Below are 20,246 nucleotides of genomic sequence, written 5' to 3'. Positions count from 1 at the left end.
ATATATTGTAATAGAGCAGGTATGTCCACAAATTTCAAACAGGTATGAAATCTTTCTGAAGATACACATACTCTATGTGTGCATGTGTGTGCATTCATATTGTTTGCATGCACATTAATTCAATATCACATGTGGCTGCAGCTGACACCAAGATCTAAAAAAGAGTGTCACTCAAAGCCATTGTTTCCTAAACTGGCTCATGATACTGATATGTTCTGACGATTTTAAAAAAAAAATTAATTGGGAGATTTGTCAAAAGTGACCCTTTACTGTGAACAGTTCTGTTTCAACAAACTGGCATTTTCTGATGAAAAGACATAGTTGGAAAATTCTCAACTTGTTCTAGTATAAATCCTTTTGGTTATGGGAGGAATGCTTGATCAAAAAAGGTTTTCTAGCATGATCAGACTCTGGCTTAATCTAATCTGCTCCAGAAATTAGTTTCACAGCTGAAGCCCCTTGTCTGAGATTGCTTTATCTCTGGGTGTCAAACACTTTGTGGAAGCAAGAGAAGGTGTCCCAATTAGTTTTTCGAAGCATTCCCTCCGCCCCCCCCCCCAAGCATCACTTTGTTTTCACCAGGCTTAATTTGAGTTAGCTATGTATCCAGGAGCTGAGGTCTTCTGGGATTCTTCTGATCATATATTCTGCTTTGAGAGAGAAAGATATACAGATGAGTGGCATCTGCCTGTTATTGGCAGCAGGAGTAGAAGGAATCCCATAGCATTTAAAGAACATGGTTGTGGTAAGAAATAATTTACTGACAAAAATAAAGTTTTGTGACGCTTCTCTCCTGTGAGCACTGCACAGCCAGCACAGCTATGGGAGAGTGGATGTTATTCTGCCGTATGCATCTTGAGAAGAAATGTCCATTGAGTTCTACTTGCAGAATAGTTATTGCTGGGGATGATACATAAGCCCAAAGAAACAAGGACTTATTTCCAGATTCCATCTATGTTATTTTCCATGATCATGAGTAACCTATGATTTCTCTAAATGTTTCCTAATGTAAAGTCCCAGCTGTACATTTCTGATTAATTCTTTGAAACGATCAAATTTTCCCAATTAAAGACCAAGATGGACTTTTTGAATCAGAACACGAACTGTAGAGGCCTTCATTTAGAAGGCTGCAACATCATATGGTTAGCTATTCTCTTGGCCATTAATGACTGCTAATTAAAGTTTTCATATGGTGCACTTTACATTACTTTGATTCCAAGGAAGCCAACGTAAGCTTTCTGTGAGAGAGACAGTCTGACTCTGTTAGTGGAGGATGTATTTATAAGCCATGAAAATGGTGTGTCAAGATTTCAATATAGTTTGTAAGCATTATGGATGAGGAAATAACCCATTCTAGACATGATTTGTCCTCAGTAATGCAGAGAGATTAGAGTGTACAAAGAAATAATGTGCTTTGAAATTTTACTAGGCAAGATATTTTTATTCCTTCTGGATAAAAATATTTGTAAACTTGTGAGCTAAATCCACATTAACATGGAGACGTATTCTGCAGACTGGGGGCCAGATTCTTGCAGCCCTTTGTATGGGAGCACATTGTATGTGTGGGGGGGCAGGGGTTGTGTGTGCGTGCAAAAGATTTGTAAGAATTCCAGTCCCGTGTCTAGTGTGGTGAAGGAGGAGGCAGGATCATGGCTCCATCTTCCAATGCCCTGGCCTGCAGAGTTGGCTGGTGCATGGAGGGTAGTCAGCTGCACTCCAAAAACTCTGTACACTTCGGAGGTCCAAAAGGCATTCAGACAACAAAATGCTCCCGGTGCTCTCTCTGGGGAAATACTGCTCTGTACTGCCTGTTACTCTATGAGCAATGCGTAAAGGGCACAATCTAACCTTGGGGTACTTAACATTACTCTGAAAATATTTGCTGATTTATAAGGTGTTTTTGGTTTTTAAGCTCATTACAGAAACAGTCCTGGGTTTTCAAAGATTTATAGCGCAGTGTCTGAAAGTTGCTTGCAGAACTCAACTCGGATAGGAATGTTTTTGGATTCCCTTAGAGTGTTTCAAAGAGCGTGTCAAATGTTACTACATGACCACCATGAATTTTCATGGTATCTCAGTTTCTTAGGGAAAGACAAGACAGCCCAATGACTTAATTTATTACTTTACAGCCTTCCCTTTATGAAAGCATCAAAATGATACGAGCATTGCGTGGAAGCCCTATGGATATTTATGAAAAAATAGATTCATTAATGCAGTTGAACCACTCTGTACCATCTAGGTGTCCCAAGTTAAGTTTGTGTGAGCAGAACACCAATGGAAAGTCTACTTTAAATTCGAGCAGTGGATGAATAGGGGATTTTTTTAAATTCCTCATTTCTGAAGGAACTAGCATCATGATGGAATTTCACCTGAGATTCCAACTTTATTCTCATTAGAATGAGTGAGGTGGTAGGTGTAATGGGGGAGACCAGAGGAAGCAGAGGATAGGACTGGGCATGGGATGGGGGGCAGCCAAGAGGGGATATCATACCTAACTGTATAGTCACAAGGTTATAATTCAGTTAGTGGTAGGACATGGCTACATCACAAGCCTGGAGCTTGGGTGAGGTTGGATCTAGTGAGACTGGGGTGGGGAAGGGGCTGTTTGGGTACCTGGGAAATTGACATGGGGAGAAGTGCAGGTTGGAAATGGTAGCAAAGGAAGGTCAGATTCAGCTGCCTTTGAGAGCACAGGGTGTTGGACCTGCTGCAGGTAGTCTGAGGCCTGGTCTACACTAGGACTTTAATTCGAATTTATCAGCGTTAATTAGAACTAACCGCTCAACCGTCCACACCAGGAAGCCATTTAATTCGAACTAGAGGGCTCTTTAGTTCGAATTTGGTACTCCACCCCGGCAGGTGGAGTAACGCTAAATTCGACACGGCTAGCTCGAATTAGGCTTGGTGTGGATGCTAATCGAACTTAGTAGCTCCGGGAGCTATCCCACACTGCACCACTCTGTTGACGCTCTGGACAGTAGCCCGAGCTTGGATTCTCTGCTCAGCCACACAGGAAATGACCCGCGAAAATTTGAATTCATTTTCCTGTCTGGGCGGTTTGAATCTGACGTTCTGGTTGCACATCGGGGCGAGCTCCGCAGCACCGGCAGCAATGCAGAGCTCTCCAGCAGAGGAGTTCATGTAATCTCTGAATAGAAAGAGGGACCCGGCCTAGACTGACCGGGAACTCTTCGATCTGATCGGTGTGGGGGGCGAGTAGTCTGTGCTTTCGGAGCTGCGCTCCAACAAACGGAATGCAAAGACCTACGAGAAGGTCTCCAAAGCCATGATACAGACAGAGGATACAGCCGTCATGCAACGCAGTGCCGCGTGAAAATCAAGGACCCCAGACAAGCCTACCAAAAAATCAAAGCGGCCAACGGACGCTACGGAGCCTGCCACCACTGCCCCACCAGTGACCATGGACTCTGATGATGGGACAGTGTCGACGGACAGTTCCTCGACGATGTTCACGGACGGGGAAGATGAGGAAGGGTTTGTGGAGGACGAGGCAGGCGAGAGCGCTTACAACGCTGGTTTCCCCAACAGCCAGGATCTCTTCATCACCGTCACGGAGATCCCTTACCAACCCTCCCCGGCCAGGAACCCGGATCCTGAATCAGGGGTAGGATCAGTCGGTAAGTGCTTTAACCATGTTAACTTTTATTCTTAATATAACAGGAATCTGAAGTGTGTGAAAAGGAGGTCTCTGTATATATGGTGATAGAACAGAAATCCTCCTGGGAGAACTCCACGAAGCTCTCCTGCCGTTAATCGATAAGCATCAGCAGGAGGTTCCTGGGGAGAGCTGCCTTATTGGGTGCTCCGTGATAGCACACTTTTCCGCGCGAGGCTTTCATGCGGTATTCAGGGAGCACTGCCTCCCAGAGCACGGCTGCATAGGTCCGTGGTTCGTGCTAGATTTCACGCAGCATGCGCTCTCTATCTCCTTCAGTGCCCGTCCTCACAGTGATCTCGCTCGGAGACTCCTGCATCTAAGTAGGGGAAGAAATGTTACGTTACGCCTGGTCCAAAGTATTTTTAATAAATAAACGGACAGACGGCATAGCACAGACTCAGCACGCAGCTGCGTGACGAGCGTAACGGAAAGCCAAAGAATCAAATGGACGCTCATGGAGGGAGGGGGGAACGAGGACGCAAGGTATCCCACAGTTCCTGCTGTCTCTGAAAAGCATTTGCATTCTTGGCTGATCTCCAAATGCTTCTAGGGTCAAACACAGTGTCCGCGGTGGGTCGGGGCATAGCTCGGCAATTTACGCACCCCCCGACCCCCAGAAGTTAAAGGGAAAACAATCCTCTGTTGACTCTTTTACATGTCACCGTATCTGTACTGAATGCTGCAGATAGACGCGATGGTGCAGCACTCAACACCAACATCCTTGCTCCCCCCACGCTATGGATGGCTGATGGTACAATAAGATGGTACCATCCTCATCATCAGCCTATTGGCACATGGGGCAGTGCAAAAGGACTGGTAACCATAACGACCATACCAACTTGCTTGGGACAGGTCGGTCAAGGCCGCCTGTTGCTAATTTTTCATGGTAGATGGTACAGTATGGCTGGTAACCGTCCTCATCATTGCAACAGGGGGCTGAGCTCCATCAGCCCCCACCCTTCATTGTAAAGAAAAGATTCAATTGCCCCTGGACTAGCAGAGGGATGAGTGGCTCCCTCCTCCACACCCATTAATGTCATCTCTGGACTATCATTGCAGCTGGAGGCTTCCTTCCACTCATTTCTCACAAACGACTACCTGTGTCTTATTCATGCATTCTATATTACTTCATCACACAAGTGGGGGGACAATGGTATTGGAACCCAGGAAGGCTGGGGGAGGAACGGAATGAACAGCTGGGGTTGTTTCAGGAGCACACCCTGTGAATAGCGTTCAGCTCAAAATTTATGCAGGATTGGACAGAGAGCAGCTGTGGTCTCTGGTTGTATGATACAGTGGTTCTCTAGTACACTTGCCCATAATCTAGGCAGGACTGATTCTATTTTTAGATACCCAAAAAGGAGGGATTGACTCGGGGAGTCATTCCCAAATTTTGCTTTTGCGCCCCTGGCTGATCGACCAGGGGCACTTATGACAGCACCAAATGGCGCAGTGCAAAAGGACAGGTAACCATGACCATCTTATTACCGTCTTCTTACCAGTTCATGGTATGGTAGATGGTGCAGTATGCCTGGTAACCATCGTTGCTGTCATGCAAAAGCATAAGCATGCTGCTGTGTAGCGCTGCTGGTCCGCCTCTGTCAGCGGCATCCAGTACACATACGGTGACATACACAAAAGGCAAAATAGGGTCCATTGTTGCCACGCTATGGCGTGTGCCAGGGCATTTAATGGAAAACGTGCTCGAAATGATTGTCTGCCGTTGCTTTCCCGGAGGAAGGAATGACTGGCGACATTTACCCAGAATCCACCGCGCAAATGATTTGTGCAACAGCAGGCACAGGGGTCTCAACAAAAAATTCACAGAGACAGCCTAGACTCAGTTAATTGTTCGCAAAAAAGTATCATTGCAAGGAATTAACTAACTGTTTCCCATCTCACAGCTTCCACTGTCTCCAGACCTTCCACAGCATCCACCTCGCAGAGGCTGGCGAAGATTAGGCGGCGAAAGAAAAAGACAAGGGACACGATTTTCGATGAATGTGTGGGCTGCTACCTAGCCGAGGCGGACCAGCAGAGGCAGTGGAGGGAGAAAGTCTCTCTGTACCAGCGCTCACACAGCGAATGGGAGGAGAGGTGGCGTGAGGAACACAAGCAGGCGACTCAAGCAATGCTTGTACACTGAGGGAGCAAACGGACACGCTCCGGCGACTTGTGTATGTTCTGCAGGACCGCTGCAGGACAGAGCCCCCGGCAGTATCTCTGCAACCGCCCTCCCCCGCCACAAAGTCACATACCCCCCTCACCCTAAATAACCAGGAGGATGCCCGCCCTGGGCCGTGAATACTGTCACTGCACCCCAGCAGAGTGCTCAAGTAACCAAAAGCTCTTATACCCTACGTTTGCATAAGTCCTTCCCTTCCGGACTCAAACAAGTCCCAATCCCAGTCCCATCCCATAACTGTGTACTTAAGTAATAAAAATACTTTGCTGTTAAGTACTGTTTCCGTCATGTTTCTTCACTGAAGACTGTGTTTGAATGGGGTGCGTGGGGAAGTGCGTTGCTAATTGCATAGGACAGGCACCTTTCGCAGGGTACAGACACGGGGGCCGGATCAGCAGCGGGTAACACACACAGTGCAGTCAGCAGGCACCGTGGTCGGTATGGGAGGTGGTTTCCAGGTTCTGTGTGGGCGGTGGGGATGTGACTTTTTAGCGGGGGAGGGCGGGTACAGATCTTATACAGCGGTCCTTGTCGTGGACCGCTGAGTCACGCAGCAGAGGAATCTGTATCCGTCCTCCTCCGCCACAAGGCCACATAGCCCCCCGCACACAGAATCCCAAAAAGGAGGGATGGCAGGCTCCGTTGAAACAAGCAGTCCGGCAATGCAGACCGCTGTAGGAGCAGGAGCCTGTCATTCCTTGAGTTTAGAGGCGGTCTTTACATCAGCGCACACCCTACCCACCGCAGTCTGCGTTCCAGTTTCGACCCTTTAACGAAAAGTCATGAATAAAGAAACCTCTCCTCAGTAACAGTGTGACATGTATTTTATTTTTACACGTGTCTTGGAAGTGGAGGAAATGGGGAGAACGGGGTATTTAACCGAAGAGGAGAGTCAACAGTAACTGGGTAAAGAAACAGGGGCAGGTTCAGCTTCTCTGTAAAGAAACTGAACAGTCACAGGTCACGCTGCTCGCTGCTCGCTGGTATTTAAAGAGTTCCTTGTCGCTGTCCCAGGCGCCTGTATAGGGCTTCATGAGCAAGTGCATTAGCGGGCAGGCTGGGTCACCGAGGATCACTATAGGCAAATGCACATCCACAACAGTTATTTCGTGGTACGGGAAGAAACTACCTTCCAGCAGGCGTCTGAGCAGCCCACAGTTCCTGAGAACACACGCATCAGGAACCTTGCCCGCCCATACGACGTTCATGTTGGTAAAAAGGCCCCTATGGTCCCCCAGTGCTTGCAGAACCATTGAAAAGTAGCCCAATTTCTCAGCAGCTGAATGTGGAAGAGGTGGACGATAAAGTGCGAGGAGGAGAAAACGGTGAGGATCGCAGCGGGCTCCATGCTTGCAGTGCTGTGGCGTCCACGCTGTCACTGACCAGAAAAGTGCACGAACAGATTGCCTGCAGGCGCTTTCAGGGAGGGAGGGAGTGAGGGCGTGATTGACGGTTCAATGACGACAGTTACCCAAAACCACCCTCGACACATTTTTTCCCCCAGCAGGCATTGGGGGCTCTACCCAGCATTCCAATGGGCAGCGGGGACTGCGGGAACTGTGGGATAGCTTCCCACAGTGCACCGCTTCGAAAGTCGACGCCGGCCCCGTTAATGTGGACTCAGAAGTTCGAATTAGTGTATTTAGTATGGATACACAAATTCGACTTCATAAGGTCGAATCCACAAATTCGAATTAAGTAGATTCGAAATAGTCCTGTAGTGTAGACAAGGCCTGAGTCAATAAAGAAGCAGAAGTACCATAAGTTTTAAACCAGGTGATTTCTATCACATGACCAGCCCATCTTGTACTCAAAGTGCATCATGAAAAAGCTGCTCCCATTTTTTACAGATACACTTATAAAGCAAGAAAATTGCAGTTTTTCCAAAAGAGTTCAATTCCCATTTAGACTCATACATTATTTTATGTGCTATTTCCAATCAGAACAACTGGGTGCTGACAGTTTTGAAAACAAAGCTAACTTGTTTAGGTGTCTAGCAGGGAGTGGAGCTCTTTCAAAAGTCTTGCCCATAATCTCTAACTTTGGTGAAATTATTCCATGTTAGTGGAAGAAGACGAGACTTATAAAAATGCTAATTTTTAGTACCATAGAGTTTAGAGTTGAAGATTTAATATAGCTCTGTATCCTTGTAAACTGCTGGAATGAAATCAGCTAGGGATTCCACTGATTTAACTTATGAGACAGTGAATTATTTAAAAGAGTTCAAATCTTCAGCCTCCAAGAAAACCTCTTATTTTTCTCTGTAAATTGAAAAAAAACTCACAAGAGACTATTTAATTAAAAGGTGATGTAAAGCCAAATGTATATATACCTTTGAAAATGAAAATGTCCACATCTCTGCACAGGATAGGTACTTATTGTCACACATTTAAAATACAAAATGATTACATTTTCCACTAAGGGTCCAATTTGGCTTTCACTGAAGTCAATGGAAATTCTGCAATTGACTTCAGAAGAAACCATGTTCAGGTCATAATGTTTGCTGGTATAAATGAGATCATATTTGACTTCTGTTCTCTCTCTCTCTCTCTCTCTCTCTCTCTATATATATGCAGTCTTCGCATAGGTCTAAATTTCATTAAGCTAGAAGTCTTACAATCTGGAATTCTCAGCATTAAATTGGGAACAGCATTAATTTTACAGTGTCTAAGATTTCTAAGCTTCCTATTTTGATGGCTGACTTTTACAAGGGAATAGACTCCTATGAAAGATCTTAGTTCTATTGCTGTATCACACACAGTGTTTGGTTATGCCATAGAACACTATTATTATTAACAACCCCTTTTTTATTTATTTTTAAACAGACTGGGGAAACTGAGGTAGAGTATTTCAAACTAAGAGAAGTGACCCAAGTTCAGATAGTGATTCCGGCGATAGAGTTTAACCACAAAGCTATCCATCCTCCTGGTACTAACAGAGAGAAGAATGCCATCTATTGAACCACCAACACAACTTCCTGAAGAAGCTGGGTGCTCCTTGGAAGTCTCCTACTCAGGTACTGTATAACTTCTTGCCTGAGGCTCTCAAAATGGCTGGGAATACACAAGGAGTCACTGAGAGAAATAAGGCGAAAGTGCAGCATTTCCCACCTTGAAATGAGAGTGCTCTGCATTTCACAGACAATGTACTGGACCAGTACTAAGCGACAAAGAGTTTTGTGGCACCTTATAGACGAACAGAAGTATTGGCGCATAAGCTTTCGTGGGTGAATACCCACTTCGTCAGACATATTCACCCGTGAAAGCTTATGCTCCAATACTTCTGTTAGTTTATAAGGTGCCACAGATCCAGACTAACACGCTTTTTACAGATCCAGACTAACACGGCTACCCCACTGATACTGGACCAGTACTATTTAACATCCAACATCTCATGACTACTGAGAGCAAAAAATAAGGGATCTGACTCCGATACTCCATTACTGTACTTGGGAGGAGGAACAGGGTGCACATGTGTATGGTGGTGGGGAACGGGGGATTGTAGTAGGGAATACAAATCCCACACTTGGCAATTGAGGGTTAATGACCTCCAGTCTTCAGCTCCTGAAGAGAGGGTTGGCTGAAGGCAAGAGTTCCTTGGATGACTGGTGCCTGGCTTCTCCTCCTGGAAGACAGACAGACAGACAGGCAGGCCGATAAGGTGCTAATCTGCCTCTGTTGGAACTATTTCTTCATTTGAACCTACTTGGGGCCACAGCTTAACAGAAGCCTCTCTGAAGGAAGATAACCATGGCCCACCTCTAGGATAATTTATTTGCGTTAATTCCTTTTTGTGTTCATGGACAACCCTAGAAAGGGCAGACTGTCCGGGGTGCATCCAGAGGGTTAAGCGTCTTATGACTGGACTGGTGTGATGGAATACCTGGATGTCGCCGATCCGAGGCCTGGGTGGGTAAAAGGGCCCAGCCCAAGGGGCACCATGGGAAAGGAACCCAGTGCAAGGGACAAATGTGACTTTAGGCCACCATTGCACTTCCTGAGTGCTAGACCCTGCCCATTCCTGACATAAGTTAGATCAGCTTCTGAATTCCTCTTATTTATATTTAGCTTCTTATGGATCCCTGTGTTCCCTGGGAAGCAGGGAATAGCCAGAGTGCAGTGCAGTCCAGCTAGGTCGCTAACATCTCCTTGACAGGGGGCAGAGGGCAGGAAGCAGGGCCAGTGTAGAGCCCGTCTCACAGCTCTCTACCAATCAGGGAGGTCCTCTGTGCATTATATATTCTTAGGGGACTATTTCCACCCAGTTCAAGATCCGGATCCCTTTATGCTGCCAGAGTAGCTTGAAATGGCCATTTTGTAACTCAGAATCATGCCCTAAGAATTTTACACCAATGGAAATGGAACATTAGTACATAGGAAAAGCTTCCTGTAAATAATTCTAAGTTTGGTTTTAATTAATTAGTATTAAAAAACTGTCCACATTTTTATTTCCCCTGAAACTCCTTTTAGTGTACTTTAATGCTTTAGTCATGAAATAAAAATAATGTTGGCATAAGTTCATAAAAATGTTAAAAACTAGCAGTGAGTTTAGCATTACCCAGGACATCTTGTTTGTTACAACCCACCTCATCTTGTGGGCTATCTTGGCATTTTCATTCAGGGTGGAGCAGGCAAGAAGGAGCAGTCCTGCACTAAATAGAACCATAAATAGCAGTGCTGCCTCCTGAGATTTAGCACCAAATCACAGATTGTTAATGTGGAACTGGAAACTGTTAGACAATGATTCCTGTTCCATCTGCTAATTAATTTGATCTATAAATCCTCAAAGGAAGATCTAGTGCTCAACAACAGGAGTCTCTTGTTTGTTTGGAGATGCTTTTCTAATACCAAAAGTGAAAATAATAATAATTAGCCAGTTGACTTGGAAGTTTTTATATGGAAAATACATAGTGTTATACTGTGACCATATTGCCAAATGTAACAGTTTTTTATTTATTGGGGTATTTTGATCAACAAACTAAACAAAATGGGAAAATATTTAAAGACTTTATATATTAGATTGCAATTTGCATCTGCATATTCACTGAAGTGCTTTTCTACAAGGCAAATCACATACATCTCTCTGGGCCAGATTTATCCACTGAAGTAAATGGATTTACACCATGGATGAACATGGCCTGCCTGTGCTTCAACTGCATTATCCTTAAAATGGAGATTGCAGTTCCCATTGTCCTACCTTGCTGGGGTGTGGTGAAGATGAATGCAAATATGTGTATTAAATACACTGAAAAATTCACATTGAAGATGCTATATAGTTGAAAAGAACTATATTGTCATGTTAACTGCATACTATGTTTCTCTATGTAGAGTGTTTTACCAGGATTGTCACCAATGAGTTTAGAACATAGGTGGTCACATTACAAGAACTTTTCATCTCCTTTTAGAACCCAGGAACATATGCCTAGATAAATGTTGTTCTAGATAGTGAGATGATGAGAAGTTCTTAGCAGTACCTTGCGACTATAATTACTGTATGTTTATTGCTTGTATTTCTTCTTCAGTGGACGTACCTGACTATGGTCTGTTTAGGACCCATTTTATACTGCAACAGCATGTCAGATTTGAAGACCCTACATAGGAATGCAAGGCTCTTCTTCTCCTAAGACTCAAGCTAGAACCTTGCTTAAAGATGTTGTGACGCTCTCTACCTCGGGGGAACACCCTATACCCCCATGTTCATCCTTATAATATGATTGTGTGGTATCTAACACAAAGTTTGTCATGTCGGGTGTCTTCAGAAGGCTCATGATGCACTGAGCATTGTTGTTATAGTAATGTTATAGGATGTAATTTCATGTATATAGTTATGAGGCTGAAAAGGTGTCCTCATGGCTTATAGCAAGCCCAGGCAAAAACCCACCAAGAGCAGAGGGGCAGTTCACACCTCATCAGGGCATGTATGGGACAAACCCAGCCCAGCCTAACAGGAACAAAGGACACTGGCCTAGGCAGCAACAAAGGATCTGTTGGACTCTTGAGTGAGTCACCCCCCTTCCTTTGACCAGTTTAGGACTATGATGAGGTAATGCTCACCTGACTCTGGTGGGCGTGCGGGGGTGGGGAAGAGCCAAGAGGGAAGAAAGAACATGATAAAAAGGAGAGATGTTTGCCATGCTCTTCCTCTCTCTCTTCCACCTCCATCTACAGACAACACCACTAAGCGACTGAAGTGCTGATCAAAGGGGAGAGCCTGGCTGAAGGGCAACCAGCCAGCCTGTGGTGAGAAGCATTTAAATTTGTAAGGACATTGAAAGTGTTAAGATCAGCTTAGAATGCATTTTGCTTATATTTCACTTGACCAAATCCAACTTGTTATGCTTTGACTTAAAAATCTATCTTTGGAGTTAATAAATTTGTTTGTTTATTCTACTTGAAACAGTGCATTTGATTTGAAGCATGTCAGAGACACCCCTTGAGATAACAAGCCTTGTGCATATCAATTCCTTTGTTAAATTGATAAACTCATATAAGCTTGCAGCATCCAGCGGGCATAACTAGACACTGCAAGATGGAGGTTCCTAGGGTTGTGTCTGGGGCTGGAGATATTGGCTAGTGTCATTCGGTTGCACAATCCAAGGAGCAGCTTACATGCCAGAGGCTGTGCGTGAACAGCCCAGGAGTGGGGGTTCTCACAGCAGAGCAGGGTATGGCTGGCTCCCAGAGTCAAGGATTGGAGTGACCTGGCAGATCACTGGTCCGGATAACACCAGGGGAACATCACAAATATAGAGTTATTTCTGCTCATTCTCATTAGCAGGTGTGACAGCCCAGGATATGAGCTGTGATACAACTATCTTATACCAGTCACTGAGGAGCTTCTTTGAATCAGAGGGAACTAGGGGTAGGAATATAGGAGTCCTTCAGGGGATAGCGATAGGCCTTGGAATAGCTGAACTCAGGACAAAGTTTAGGCTGGAGTCTTGTTTTTTGTTTTTATTTAAAATTAACAATACAAATAACCCCCAGGCAGAGGATGAGTTGGACTATTCACTGTGTGTGATCCATGTCTGAGGCAGAGTGGGAACTACAAGTGCTTACACACTCCTCAGTATTGTGTTATTGGGGGGTGATGCTGCAGTTACAAAACAATGGTCTATAGCTCTACAGCTCTCTGGAAGCTGAAGATGGAAATGTTACTCCAAGCAGCATAAAATCAGACCCTACCAAGTGTTTGGTCTGCACCAACTAATTTCTGATTTCAGATACTTTAATGAAGAATGCATACCTCCAGCTGGAACCCCACCGCTAGCACAGGGCCCTGGGAATCCCTTAGCAGCACATCAACTGCCCTACAGCAGGTTAGCAATAGGCATAACTGTATCCAATCAGTAACCTGCCTTCTGTTCTGGAAAGGCAAAAAATGGTCACTCAAATCCAGAGAGAAACTTGGAATAAAACCAGGAACTCTTGCTCTTGAGCTACAGGCCAATGTCAGTGATAAACAAATTAATACAAGAACATGAATGATGCCCACTAAGATCCCCTCACCCACCTCCAGGCCAGTGATGTAACTATCCTATGTCAATCACTGCAATTTTTGTTGTGATCGCCCTTGGTTGCTAGTATATCACCCTACCCCAAATCCTACCTTCTGTTCCTTCTATTTCCCCCTCTTCCATGTTATTGCGGAAAAAGAGAAATATTAGGAAAAAATCACAGGCTGCTGGATACCATAAACATTGCAATATATATAAGGATAGATATAGGTATATCAGTGATACTCAGACTGAGGCTCGAGAGCCACAAGTGTCTCTTTAATGTCTCCCCTGTGGCTATGTAATTTAATTAACCAATCAGGATGCTTTTATTATGTTATTAACCAATTGTAGTTGATAAAATAATACTTGGTCAGTCCTTATACTGTGAGAATAATTATATATAAATAGTAAATTAAACAATGAATTCACACGACTCTGGCTCTGTTGAGCAATGCTGATCGCTAATGTGGCTCCTGAACCAATGAGGTCTAAATATCACTGGTACTGCACCCCATATTTTTCACACTACATTTATTATATGATTATGACATAATTTTGATGCATTTTGTACAAGAAAAGTCATATGCGATGTCATTGGAAAAGTTATGATTTGCTGAATATGATTATTATGCTGGAAGAGGCAGCAGCTCCCATTGGCCTGGAGAAGTGAACCACAGCCACTGGGAGATGCGATTGGCCGAACCTGCGGACGCGGCAGGTAAACAAACCACCCGGCCCGCCAGGGGCTTTCCCGGCACAAGCGGTGGAACAAGTTTGGGAACCACTGGTCTATAAGGTGCCACAGGACTCTGTGGCTTTTTACAGATCCAGACTAACATGGCTACCCCTTTGATACAAGTGTCCAGTGGACCAGAGGCTGGACACTTCAAAGAGGGCTCAGGGATAGGGGTGTGCCAATCACTGACCTGTAGAGAAACAGTAGGGCCTGCAAGGCCAATAGGGGAATGCCTGTGCGGACTATGGCCAGTGGGGTTGGGGAGCTGACTTACAGCAGGCACAGGGAAGGCTTTCTAACATGAAGGGCAGGTGGAAGTGTGGTATATCACAGCCCTGGATACCCCTGGGAAGCATCATACTTAAGAACATAAGAATGGCCATACTGGGTCAGACCAAAGGTCCATCCAGCCCAGGATCTTGTCTACCGACAGTGGCCAATGCCAGGTGCCCTACAGGAACCTAACAGGAAATGATCAAGTGAGCTCTCTCCTGCCATCCATCTCCACCCTCTGACAAACAGAGGCTAGGGACACCATTCCTTACCCATGGCTATGTCGAATTACGCTAGGTGTGGATGCAAATCGAACTTAGTAGCTCCGGGAGCTATCCCACAGTGCACCATTCTGTTGATGCTCTGGACAGCAGTCCGAGCTTCGATGTTCTGACCAGCCACACAGGAAAAGCCCCAGGAAAATTTGAATTCCTTTTCCTGTCCGGACTGTTTGAATCTCATTTCGTGGTTGGACATCGTGGCGAGCTCAGCAGCACCGGCAGCAATGCAGAGCTCTCCAGCAGAGGAGTTCATGTAATCTCTGAATAGAAAGAGGGACCCAGCATAGACTGACCGGGAAGTCTTGGATCTGATCGGTGTATGGGGCGAGGAGTCTGTGCTTTCGGAGCTGCGCTCCAAAAAACAGAATGCAAAGACCTACGAGAAGGTCTCCAAAGCCATGAGAGACAGAGGATACAGGCGGGATGCAATGCAGCGCCGCGTGAAAATCAAGGACCCCCAGACAAGGCTACCAAAAAATCAAAGCGGCAAACGGACGCTACGGAGCCTGCCACCACTGCCCCACCAGTGACCGTGGACTCTGACGATGGGACAGTGTCGACGGCCAGTTCCTCGGCGATGTTCGCGGACGGGGAAGATGAGGAAGGGTTTGTGGAGGACAAGGCAGGCGACAGCGCTTACAACGCTGGTTTCCCCGACAGCCAGGATGTCTTCATCACCATCACGGAGATCCCCTACCAACCCTCCCCGGCCGTTAACCCGGACCCTGAATCAGGGGAAGGAGCAGTCGGTAAGTGCTTTAAACATGTAAACTTTTATTCTTAATATTACAGGAATCTGAAGTATGTGAAAAGGAGGTCTCTCTATATATGGGGATAGAACAGAAATCCTCCTGGGAGATCTCCACGAAGCTCTCCAGGAGGGAATTGAAAAGCCTCCACAGGAGGTTCCTGGGGGGAGAGCTGCCTTATTGGGTGCTACGTGGTAGCACACTTTTCCGTGCCACGCTTTCATGAGGTCCTCAGGGAGCATTGCCTCCCCGAGCACGGCTGCATAGGCCCCTGGTTTGTGCTGGCTTTCACGCAGCATGCACTCTATCTCCTTCAGTGACCGTCCTCAGGGTGATCTCGCTCGGAGACTCCTGCATCTAATTAGGGGAATTACTGTAATGTTACGCCTGGTCCAAAGTATTTTTAACACATCTCCAGACAGACGGCGTAGCAGAGACTCAGCACGCTGCTGCGTGACAAGCGTAACGGAAAGCCAAAGAATCAAATGAACGCTCATGGAGGGAGGGGGGACTGAGGAAGCAAGGTGTCCCACAGTTCCTGCTGTCTCTGAAAAGCATTTGCATTCTTGGCTGAGCTCCAAATGCTTCTAGGGTCAAACACAGTGTCCGCGGTGGGTCAGGGCATAGCTCGGCAATTTACGCACACACACCCCCATCCCCAGAAGTGAAAGGGAAAACAATCCTCTGTTGACTCTTTTACATGTCACCCTATCTTTACTGAATGCTGCAGATAGATGTGATGCTGCAGCACTCAACACCAATATCCTTGCTTCCCCCCCCCCCGCCATGGGTGGCTGACGGTACAATATGACTGATATCCATCGTCATCATCAGCCTATTGGCACATGGGGCAGTGCAAAAGGACTGGTAACCATGCCGACTAGCATCAGTGAGGTCGATCAAGGGCGCCTGCTCCTAATTTTTCCTGGTAGATGGTGCAGTATGGCTGGTAACCGTCCTCATCATAGCAACAGGGGGCTGAGCTCCATCAGCCCCCACCCTTCATGTGTAAAGAAAAGATTCAATTGCCCCTGGACTAGCAGAGGGATGCTGGGCTCCTCTCCTCCACACTCCTTAATGTCCTGTCTGGACTATCATAGCAGCTGGAGGCTGCCTTCCACTCATTTCTCACTAACAAGTCACTGTGTCTTATTCCTGCATTCTTTATTACTTCATCACACAAGTGGGGGGACAATGCTATGGTAGCCCAGGAAGGCTGGGGGAAGAACGGAATGAACAGGTGGGGTTGTTGCAGGAGCTCCCCCTGTGAATAGCATACAGCTCATAATTTCTGCAGGATCTGACACAGAGCAGCTGTGCTCTCTGGTTCTCTGATACAGTGGTTCTCTAGTACACTTGCCCATATTCTAGGCAGGACTGATTCTATTTTTAGATACCAAAAAGGAGGGATTGACTCAGGGAGTCATTCCCAATTTTGGCTTTTGCGCCCCTGGCTGATCTCAGCCAGGGGCAGTTATGACAGCAGCAAATAGTGCAGTGCAAAAGGACTGGTAACCATGATCATCTTATTACCAATTTATGGTATGGTAGATGGTACAGTATGGCTGGTAACCATCTCTGCTGTCATGCAAAAGCAAAAGCATGCTGCTGTGTAGCGCTGCTGGACCGCCTCTGTCAGCGGCATCTAGTACACATACGGTGACAGGCACAAAAGGCAAAACAGGCTCCATGGTTGCCATGCTGTGGCGTCTGCCAGGGCAATGCAGGGCTTGAAATGATTGTCTGCCATTGCTTTCCCTGAGGAAGGGATGACTGACGACATTTACCCAGAACCACCCGCGAAAATGGTTTTTGCCCCATCAGGCACTGGGATCTCAACCCAGAATTCACAGAGACAGACTAGACTGTGTTCATTGTTCGCAAAAATGTATCTTTCCAAGGAATTCACTCCCTTTTTCCCCATCACACAGCTTCGACTGTCTCCAGACCTGCCACAACATCCCCCTCACAGAGGCTGGCAAAGATTAGGCGGCGAAAGAAAAAGACACAGGACGAGATGTTCGCTGAACTTATGGGCTGCTCCTGAGCTGAGGCAGACCAGCAGAGCCAGTGGAGGGAGACCCTCTCTCTGTACCAGCGCTCACACAGCGAACGGGAGGAGAGGTGGCGTGAGGAAGACAAGCAGGCGACTCAAACGCTGCTTGGACTAATGAGGGAGCAAACGGACACGCTCTGGCGCCTTGTGCATGTTCTGCAGGACCGCAGGCAGGAGGACAGAGCCCCCCTGCAGTGTATCTGCAACCGCCCTCCCCCGCCACAAAGTCCCATACCCGCCTCACCCAAAATAAGCAGAAAGAGGGGCGCCAGGGGCCGTGAAAACTGTCACTGCACCCCAGCAGAGTGCTCAAGTACCCAAAAGCTCTCATACCCTAAATTTTGAGAAGTCCTTTCCTTCCTGCCTCACCCAAGCCCCCGTCCCAGTTTCATCTCCTAACTGTCTAGTTGATAATAAAAAATACTTCTCTGTTAATTACTGTTTCCGTCATGTTCTTTTAGAGGAGACTGTGTTTGAAGGGGGGGGGGGAAAGGGGGTTGGTAATTGGACAGGACAATCACCTTTACCAGGGTACAGACACGGGGGCAGGATCAGCAGCAGGTCACACACACAGTGCAGTCAGTAGGCACCCTGGTTGGTATGGGAGGTGGTTTGCAGGTTCTGTGTGGGTGGGGGGGTACGTGACTTTGTAGTGGGGGAGGGGGGTTACAGATCTCATGCAACAGTCCCTGTCCTGGACCACAGAGCCACGCAGCAGAGGAATCTGTATCCGTCCTCCCCCGCCAAAAGGCCACATAGCCCCCGCACACAGAGTCCCAAAAAGGAGGGATGGCAGGCTCCGTTGAAACAACCAGTCCAGCACTGCAGACCGCTCTGGGAGCAAGAGCCTGTCATTCCTCGAGTTTAGAGGCGGTCTTTACATCACCGCACACCCTACCCAGCACAGTCTGTGTCCCAGTTTCAACCCTTTAACGCAAAGTCATCAATAAAGAAACCTTTGTAAAGTTACAGTGGAACATGTATTTTATTTTTAAACATGTGTTGGAAGTGGGGGAAGCGGGGTGGACGGGGTATGTAACTGCAGATGCTAGTCAACAGTAACTTGGTAAAGAAACAGGGGCAGGTTCAGCTTCTCTGTAAAGAAACTGAACAGTCACAGGTCACACTGCTCGCTGGTACTTGAAGAGTTCCTTGTCGCTATGCAAGGCGCCTGCATAGGGCTTCACGAGCCAGGGCATTAGCGGGTAGGCTGGGTCCCAGATGATCACTATAGGCATCTGCACATCCCCAAGAGTTATTTTGTGGTCCGGGAAGAAACTACCTTCCTGCAGGCATCTAAACAGAGCAGAGTTCCTGAAAACACGCGCATCATGAACTTTGCCTGGCCACCCGACGTTGATAAAACATCCCCCATGGTCCACCAGTGCTCGCAGCACCATTGAAAAGTAGCCCTCTTTCTCAGCAGCTGACTGTGGAAGAGGTGGACGATAAGGTGCGAGGAGTTGACAACGGCCATAACTGCAGCGGGTTCCATGCTCGCAGTGCTGTGGCGCCCGCGCTGTCACTGAGCAGAAAAGTGCACGAACAGATTGCCAGCTGGCGCTTTCGGGGAGGGAGGGAGGGCGTGATTGACGGTTCAATGATGACAGTTACCCAAAACCACCCTCGACACATTTTTTCCCCCAGCATGCATTGGGGGGAAATCCCAGAATTCCAATGGGCAGCGGGGAGTGCGGGAACTGTGGGATAGCTTCCCACAGTGCACCGCTTCCAAAATCGACGCTGGCCCCGTTACTGTGGACTCATACAGTCGAATTAGTGTATTTAGTGTGGATACACAACTTTGACTTCATAAGGTCGATTCCACAAATTCGAATTAAGTTGATTCGAAATAGTCTTGTAGTGTAGACATACCCCTAGCCTTCACAACCTCCTCAGGCAAGGAGTTCCACAGGTTGACTGTGCGCTGTGTGAAGAACTTCCTTTTATTTGTTTTAAATCTGATGCCTATTTGGTGGCCCCTAGTTCTTATATTATGGGAACAAGTAAATAACTTTTTCTTATTCACTTTCTCCACACCACTCATGATTTTATATACCCCCCTTGTCTCCTCTTTTCCAAGCGGAAAAGTCCTACCCTCTTTAATTTCTCCTCATATGGGACCCTTTCCAGACCCCTAATCATTTTAGTTGCCCATCTCTGAACCTTTTTTTAATGCCAGTATATCTTTTTTTGAGATGAGGAGAACACATCTGTATGCAGTATTCATGATGTGGGCGTACCATGGATTTATATAAGGGCAATAAGATATTCTCCGTCTTATTCTCTATCCCTTTTTTAACGATTCCTAACATCCTGTTTGCTATTTTTGACTGCTGCTGCACACTGCATAGACGTCTTCAGAGAACTATCCATGATGACTCCAAGATCTCTTTCCTGATTAGTTGTAGCTAAATTAGCCCCCACATAGTGTATGTACAGTTGGGGTTATTTTTTCCAATGTGCATTACTTTACATTTATCCACATTAAATTTCATTTGCCATTTTGTTGCCCAATCGCTTAGTTTTGTGAGATCTTTTTGAAGTTCTTCACAGTCTACTTTGGTCTTAACTATCTTGAGCAGTTTAGTATCATCTGCAAACTTTGCCACCTCTCTTTTTACCCCTTTCTCCAGATCATTTATGAATAAGTTGAATAGGATTGGTCCTAGGACTGACCCTTGGGGAACACCACTAGTTACCCCCCTCCATTCTGAAAATTTACCATTTATTCTTACCCTTTGTTCCCTGTCTTTTAACCAGTTCTCAATACAGGAAAGGATTTTCCC

General features: G+C 46.4%; 1 long non-coding RNA gene across 2 annotated transcripts in view; it reads left to right on the top strand.

The window, feature by feature from the left end:
* Window positions 1-12,071, top strand: part of LOC123362881 — a 74,281-nt gene extending 62,210 nt beyond the window's left edge. Inside the window, exons 2-3 of one of the 2 annotated variants that reach the window (XR_006576618.1) lie at window positions 8,690-8,880; window positions 12,032-12,071. This is a non-coding gene — a long non-coding RNA (uncharacterized LOC123362881). Of the gene's footprint in view, window positions 1-8,689; window positions 8,881-11,385; window positions 11,538-12,031 lie in introns of those variants that run through there. The other variant, XR_006576617.1, reaches the window with a different exon arrangement.
* Window positions 12,072-20,246: the final 8,175 nt, after the last annotated feature.

Source organism: Mauremys mutica, chromosome 2, assembly GCF_020497125.1.
Source record: "Mauremys mutica isolate MM-2020 ecotype Southern chromosome 2, ASM2049712v1, whole genome shotgun sequence".
NCBI lineage: Eukaryota > Metazoa > Chordata > Testudines > Geoemydidae > Mauremys > Mauremys mutica.
The sequence above is the reverse complement of the archived record's forward strand: the minus strand, read 5'-3'. Positions and strand labels throughout refer to the sequence as shown.